Source organism: Papaver somniferum, chromosome 3, assembly GCF_003573695.1.
Source record: "Papaver somniferum cultivar HN1 chromosome 3, ASM357369v1, whole genome shotgun sequence".
In the NCBI taxonomy this organism is placed as follows: domain Eukaryota; kingdom Viridiplantae; phylum Streptophyta; class Magnoliopsida; order Ranunculales; family Papaveraceae; genus Papaver; species Papaver somniferum.
The window spans coordinates 107,650,649-107,659,252 of NC_039360.1; the positions used below are offsets into that span (position 1 = coordinate 107,650,649).

Below are 8,604 nucleotides of genomic sequence, written 5' to 3' on the forward strand. Positions count from 1 at the left end.
CGAGGAAAACTGCAAGTGCAGAAAGACCCCAAGACCTAGTCCAGAATTGAATACTCTCAGAATTAAGCCGCTATACAAAATCTAAACCAACTTAGTACAGTTGAGACCAAGCAACTACCCCTAGTTCATTTAGTTTCCTCGGTATCTATGCGCTTCCGACTTCGAAGGTCACGCACTAGTACAATTCCTTTGGATCGTATTCCAAACAACAAAGGAACAACAAATCTGTTTGGTAACAACTCTATTGATTCTTTCAAGATAAATATATCTCAAGTCATATGTAAAGGCTCTTCCGTTTAATCTAATAAACTCCTTTGCCTGGTTAGATCAATCTATCCAACAACTACAAAAGTAGTTAAGTTTATATTCGCAATCAATCAGTATACATCTCAACGAGAAACTATAAAGTGATGCCGATCTCACGCAACTAATCAATCGAATAAATCTGGTTCTAGTTGGATCCCAGCCGATCAAGGTTTGTGCACACACAAAGATATGAGAACTAATAAGAAATCTTTTTCGTCTTCAAATTTTCTTTAATCTTCAATAATAACCTGTACAACACCACTTGAATCTCTTGTGATCAATCACACACAGAACGGAGTCTGTTAACAATGGATTATCACATGATGTCTTTAGATCTAACAACAGTTCTAAAAATCCCGTCGATACTTCGATCTAGTTTGAGTGAATATTATATCAGAATAGAAGATTCTCAAGAATAAACAAACTAGGTGCAATCAAAGTTCCAACAACCGTTAGTCAATCAAATCAATTGAAAACTACTAGTTTCACACCAACGGTACTCGTAGATCTTCTTGATCCCACAGAAGTATTTAAACGAGCGATCATAAGAGATTTCACCTAATTAGGATACTTTCCTCTCCGATAGACGGCTCCACCAGAAACAACAAGAATTGAAGTTTGCATGGCTCTTTGGATAGGTTTCTAGAAATGAAAACTTAGGTATTTATATACCAAGGATGTTTGGACATCAAGGAATTTCCAAAACTGAAAATATTCTCAAGATTTGCAATGAATGCAAAAATTCGGTTTTCCTAATTCCAATAAATGCTTGTCCAAAATTTCTGATATCTTTCAATAGGAAATCTCCAATTAGTAAATGCACATTAATAATTTCTATTCTTTAGAGATATGCATTTAATTGCTGGTAATTAAAGCATATAAAACCAAAAACCTTAACTAAAAGATTCTCAATTTATTTTGGCACAAGATCTCCTTGAGTACTAAGGAATATCTTTGAACAATAAATGATAAGAGTTATTGTACGTGTTCAAAGTATGCTGACATCTTTTCACTGTAAATCCTTATTCATATTGACCAAATATCAAATCACATGCATGGGTTCAATCGGTTCTACCAATCACTGGGATCGGTTATACCTTAATATGGAAATACTTGTGATCGGTCACACAATTTACTAGGACCGGTTACATCAGTTACCAGAACCGGTTACCATATTCCCATGGTATTGCTTGTGATCGGTCACACTAGTTACCAGGACCGGTTACACCATTTACCTGGACCGGTTACCAATTACAAGGATCGATCACACAACAATCTGTGATCAACCACACCAATTACTAGGATCCGCTACACTAATTACTGGAATCGGTCACACCAATTACAAATATCGATCATACCATCTCATGGTGATTACTTAGGATCGGTTACACCAATTAATAAAAATCATTCATACCAAATCATAATTCAGGCATTGTGATTAGTTATACCAAGATACATAACATAGTTATGATCGATGTTGATACATGAAAATATTTACCCCTTAGCGGGACTAGGAAACCCCTAAAGGGAGGTGAACCCAATACGAAACATATGGGACTTGGGGACTAAGGCACAAGTCCACTAGAAAGTATCCATGAGATGGAAAGGATAAGGAGGGAATTAATGGGAAATGAGAAGGTTGTATTAGAAAATGAGTGACATTAGTGGTAATTAAGGAGGTTTAAGACACATGGCATGATGTCATAAAAGGAAGGGCTTTTGTGAAAGTCTATAAAAGGAGGCACATAGTACAATGGAAGGGGGGTCTTCTCTCTTTCTTTCTCTCTCTTCTTTCTCTTGGGTATTGGATGTGTTATGGCTAGGACGGGTAGAACCAGGATTAAATTCACCCCTCAACATTTGGCGACCACACCCGGAGACTCGTTCCTAGCCCAACCATCTAATCTTACTATCTTATCTTACTATCAATGCTTATGCAACAGGAGGGTTCGGTGTGTCACCCAGCGGCCAGGATACATAGGAAATTCTAACTACTGGCTGAGATCTGCCCCCCCTTCCTGGAATAACGTATTAGATCGGTTGATCCAATGACTGCTCTATGCTCAATCCCACGATAGATGTTTCATTCCATGAATTAAAAGCGAATCATAAAAACAGCCTTCATTGTAAGTAACGCACACCAGAGTGCTCTTAGGTTAGAATTTCTTCGGTTCCTATTCACCTCTCTTCATGTTGTTGTGATCTTTTCTCTTTAACATCTTGATTCCGTAACGTATCATAAACCCTAGACTCAATTTTTTGTTCGTAGGATTTCCCAATCAAGGTTAATTATCTCGGTATTAATTTGGCCTGCATCTCAAAATAAAATAAAAAAATCGCTCATCCTTGCATTAATTGGATCAGGTCTATAAAATGGCTAATCTGAATCGCAATGAACATCAATTCCAGTCGAAAGTGTGAGTATTCTTTCCCTAGATTCAATTTTAGGTTTACAGCTTCTTTTTTTTCTTTTGGTTTCGTTCATGCTAAATTGCTTGAATTTTCGTATCCAGTCCTGTGAGAGGTTGTGTTGTGTTCCTATTCCTGATTTTTAATTTTCTAGTTTTGTTTTAAAATCGTTCATTAGGTCCGCTGTGAAAATCCCTAATTTTATTATTGTTTAGTACCAATATCCATATTGATTATCTGATTAATTCATTTTCCAATATCCCGCATATGATCAACTGTTCTTATTCCCAAGATTTTACACACTGATTGTGCAGATCGGAATGGAGTGAATTTTTAGTTCGTATAATGACTACCACCTATAATAATGGGTTAGGATAAATTTGTCTGTACTTTAAGGGGTTTAGGTACATGAGATAAGAGAAGGTATCTGATGATATGCTTCAGTTTGAATTTATATGGCTAGAAATTAGAAAACACCATTGTTGGTGACATTTTGGCTTCAGTTAGTTAGGTTTGGTTGGTAATTTTAGTACCCATATATCATCATATAAAAACAATTGAATTGACACTTGATTTTTTACACTGATTATACACACTTTAAAAAAAAAACAAAAACAACCTACATGTTGTTCATTATCCTAACTGTTTTTGATGTTCTCACTGGAATGGATCTTTACTATGTATGAATTAGTGTTTCTGATGAATCTCTTTTCCAATTTTCAGTTTACGTCTAAACAACAGACTAAATGGCATATCAAATCAATATCACAGCACAGCAGGTACCATCTTCAGCTACCCAGGACAAGTTGAAGAGTTTACGATCCCTTGACGAAGGAAAATCAAGTGGCGTTACTGTTCGTGTTACCAACAAATGGGAAGAATTGGATTTTATGTCCGCCAATGACGTTACCAGCGTCGATATGGTTATTGTCGATGAGAAGGTATTGAACACCCCCTGTTTCCGTAAATTTGCAAGACATGTTCTTCAATGAGTGTCTTTCGAAGTCACTTAGCTCAAAGAATACCGCAATTCTTTGTTGCTTTTCTTTTTTTGAACAATTTGTAGGTAAAAGTAAATATGTCTTCTTGAGTGTCTGATCATGTTCTTACCTGTAATTTGTGGTTTGCTGCTTTCTTATTATGTCAGTTGGTCCACTTCAATCAATCAAGTGCTTATGGTAATTGATATTCGGTAAAATTTCTTCTCTTTAATCCCGTTGTGGTATGCAAATTGCTTCATTTATTCTTCCCTGTATAAACACGAAGATGGGCGACGGGTGATGCAGGTCATGTATCTCATAATTGCATATTATTTAGATACATCCAATGACATTAGTGATCTACAACAGACATTTTGTTGAGATTTTACTGATCCTGCAATGTGGGGTGTTGAAACATGAAAAATATTACCCCTTAACGGGTGTGGGGTACCCTCAAGGAGGTGGCAATGTCAAGTAGAAAACATGGGGACTTGGGGACTAAGCCCAAGTCCAACAAGAAAGTGTCCATTGGAAGGAAAGAATGACATTAAAGGTAGCTAAGGGGGTTTAGGACACATGGCATGATGTCATAAAAGGAAGGGGCTCTTGGAAAGTCTATATAAAGAAGGACAAGGTACAATGGAAGAACAACTCTCTCTCTTACTATTTTGGGTAAAGTGAGGTCATTTGGCTAGCTAGGACGGGTAGAACCTCAAACCTAAAATCACCCCTCAACATTTGGCGACCACACCCGGAGGCTCGTGCCTATCTAACCATGACACACGTAGGAGGCGTTAACCCTGGTACAATAGAGAATCAAGTAACCGACCCATCAATTGGGAGGAAGTATCAATAAAGGATGACATCGAGGAAGAAACACCGATCCAAGGCGTTATCAAACGACCAACAGGATACGGGTCCCAAAACAGAGAGGCGACGATAATACAAGGAAAGAACACGCAAGTAACCCAACCGCCAAAACCCATACCATTAACCCTGCAAAACATGCAAAAGGAACTAGAAGAGCGCTCACGCAGAAGGCATGAGCTTGAAGACTGGATCACACAAGCAGTAATAGTAGGACAAGACACTCCCGGAGGAAAGATGAAGGGCAACGAGTACAAAGACGACGAGACAATGGCGATGCCACAAAAAGAAATGGCGAAGTACTTGGAGAAAAATTATCATGTGGTGAAACAAGACAATCACTTCCGTGTAAGTAGCCCATACTCGATGGATATCCGAAAATACCAATACCCCGAAGACTACACATCTCCAAAATTCAAGACGTATGATGGACAAGGAAACACCCGAGAACATCTTAGCCGATTCCTATCAGCAATGAATGATAAGGCCTCCGATGGAAAGTTATGCCTAAAAGAATTCCACAAATCGCTCACATGCACGACATTCACTTGGTATGACAACCTAAAGGCAGAAAGTGTAGATTCCTGGCCAACCATGTCCACGCTCTTCCTTCGGAAATTCTACTCAGCTAAGAGAAAAATCACGACGATAGATTTAAGCAAGAATGGACAGCGGATGGGGGAAGAAATAGGAAAGTATATCTTACGGTTTCGGCGCCTGGCGCTAGACTGTCATAAAGAAATCAATGAAGAGACACTCGTTGAAATTTGTGTACGGGGGAATGATCCCAGCCTTCAAGGGGAATTTGATCAACCATAAACTCTACTTGGCGCCATATGGTCAGTACCGTATCCGAGGAATCGCGCAACATAAGACCCAACACTAACAGGGAAATGAGAGATCAATTCTGAACTGGCGGAAGGGGCCAAGGAAGGAACAGAGGGATTAGTCGTGATTTTAATCCACCGCTCCTCTCCCTTGAAGTAAATAGCGCACGGTCGAATTCCTTAATCAGTGGGTCACCAGAGGAGAAATCCATCTCCCCCGACGGTAGTAGACATCAACAAGATGGATCAGAACTCTGCCAGGTACTGCCGCTATCATCGAAGATTAGGACACCCGACATAAGAATGTCTCGCTATAAGAAGTATATTTGAACGTAAGTGCGCCTCTGGAGAACTCGGGCCATCTAAGTAAACAATCGAGCATGACCTTTTCCCTCGCATTGATGTGAAAGAAAGAAGAAGCGGGAGAATGTGAGTGGTAACACCAAAATAGTAAACAACCTCTTTTTGTGGTAAGAACAATTTTCCCTATCAACAATGAGTATACATCTACAAAAGGTCTCAGGTCAGCCAAGGGCGCCTGATCGACCGACAAATCTACAAAAAGTCTCAGGTCAGCCAAGGGCGCCTGATCGACCGACAAATCTACAAAAGGTCTCAGGTCATCCAAGGACGCCTGATCGACCGACAAATCTACAAAAGGTCTCAGGTCAGCCAAGGTCGCCTGATGGACCGACAAATCTACAAAAGGTCTCGGGTCAGCCAAGGGCGCCTGATGGACCGAAAAATCTACAAAAGGTCTCGGGTCAGCCAAGGGCGCCTGATGGACCGACAAATCTACAAAAGGTCTCGGGTCAGCCAAGGGCGCCTGATTGACCGACAAATCTACAAAAGGTCTCGGGTCAGCCAAGGGCGTCTGATTGACCGTCAAATCTACAAAAGGTCTCGGGTCGGACAAGGCGCCTGATTGACCGACAAATCTACGAAAGGTCTCGGGTCAGCCAAGGGCGCCTGATTGACCGACAAATCTACAAAAGGTCTCGGGTCAGCCAAGGGCGCCTGATTGACCGACAAATCTACAAAAGGTCTCGGGTCGGGCAAGGCGCCTGATTGACCGACAAATCCACGAAAGGTCTCGGGTCAGCCAAGGACGCCTGATCGACCGACAAATCTACAAAAGGTCTCGGGTCAGCCAAGGGCGCCTGATTGACCGACAAATCTACAAATGGTCTCGGGTCAGCCAAGGGCGCCTGATTGACTGACAAATCTACAAAAGATCTCAGGTCAGCCAAGAACGCCTGATTGACTAATAAATCTACAAAATGTCTCAGGTCATATTAGGCCACCTTCCCTATAATGATAAGAGGTGTCCTAAAACGTTGAAATGACTAACCTACCCTTAACCTAATTTAATTTAAAACCAACCTAATAACCACATATATATATATATATATATATATATATATATAACCACCACCTCCTCCCACCACCACCGCCGATTACCACCACCACCACCTCCGATTATCACCACCACCAATCACCGATTACCACCACAACCGCCGATTACCACCGCTCACCACCGCCGATTACCACCACCACCACCTCCGATTATCACCACCACCAACCACCGATTACCACCACCACCTCCTCCCACCACCACCACCACCGCCTATTTAAGAAATGTAACAACATCAATGCAATCACAATTAAGTTCGGTTACATAATAATTTTATCGAGTATAAAAGACTCCAGCCGCAACCTGATTCTGCCATGGGAAGAGGTATTTTCCAACAAACTCTTCGCTTTAATTTGATTTTGATTGCTTCAATCGAATAGAAATCATCAAAATAGGGTTTTAATAGGAGTTACAGAGCCATGTTCAGTTAGGTCGATTTTCCAAAAAACCCTAGTTTACTAACCGAACTTCTTGAAAATGAAGAACACGAAGAACAATTCGGTTCTATTGGATTTCGCAGAAAAATTTAAAATTACAAAGTAACCGAACTCCACCCTTAGAACCGAAAAAAACAAATCCAGTCTAACCAAACTGTGTTGTTGTGGCCACTATGTTGAGTTCCAAAATAACCAAACTTAGCCAATAAAGTTCGGTTTGTTCGCAAAAAATTTTAAAACTACAAAGTAACCGAACTTAGCCAATAGACGCTGGAACTTCACATTTTTTTTGTTTGTTAAGTTTTGTAACTTCACAATTTTATCGCAGAAACCGAACTCAGAGTTCGGTTGGTTAGCTGTTAGGTTCAAGTTTGCGAAAGAACCGAACTTTGTAAACTTATATACTCGTATATTACGTAAAGTTCGGTTAGATCAAAAGTGCATGCAGTTTGCGAACCAACCGAACTTTGTACACCAAAGTTCGGTTAGTTGAGAACCAACCGAACATAACGCTGTAACTCCTAGAAATTATCAGAGAGTTCGGTAACCTGCGTGTTTGGAACAAGTAACCGAACTACACTTCCAGATGAGTTTGGTTACTTGTTCATCTCACGGGGCAACCGAACTACAGCTTCAAATGAGTTCGGTTACTTGTTCTTCATATAAAGTAACCGAACTACAACTTTAGATGAGTTCGGTTACTTGTTCTTCATATAAAGTAACCGAACTGTTCAAAATCCAGTTCAAATCCGGATCATTTTGAAGATTAACAAAATGTATGCGTAGCTTCTGGTCTTTGACATAAAGATTCTAGGAGAGGATGGAGATGAAGAATCAGATGAGTGTTCATCATTTGAATACTCAAACTTAGTGAATTGGAAAAAAAAATTATTTTCCATGTTTTTCTCCTTCATCTTCTCTAACTCTACTCTCTCAATAATTCTACTCAACTAATAATAAACCCATCTTTTAATTTAATCTCACTAATTGTTTTTAACTAAATCATTTACTAATCATAACCTAAAATCAATTAAGAGGGTAGATTAGGTATTAAATAAATAACTAGATATGGGGTGACCTAGAATTACTTCTAATGCCTTTACCCAAAATAAAACCATGGTCCCCAAAAAAACCATGGTCCCCAAAAAATCGTTCTATAGTATGGTCCAACCGGATTTTTGACTTATCCTTGGGTTCATAATACTTTGAATTAAGGCAAGTAGGGGTGAGCAAAAAGTCCGAAACCGCGGATTTCACCCGTATCCGTCCGCAAAATTGCGGGTGAAACCTAATCCTCAAGTTCTATGGGCCGGACATGGATGGTATTTTCAAATCCGCACTTTTAGCGGTTTGGTTGCGGTTAG

At 39.9% G+C, this 8,604-nt stretch overlaps 1 long non-coding RNA gene across 1 annotated transcript; it reads left to right on the plus strand.

Annotated features, from left to right (window-relative positions):
• Nucleotides 1-2,259: 2,259 nt before the first annotated feature.
• On the plus strand, nt 2,260-3,913 carry LOC113361540. The gene is made up of 2 exons (XR_003365173.1): nt 2,260-2,723; nt 3,439-3,913. It is a non-coding gene; the product is annotated as an uncharacterized LOC113361540 (long non-coding RNA).
• The last annotated feature ends 4,691 nt before the right edge of the window (nt 3,914-8,604 follow it).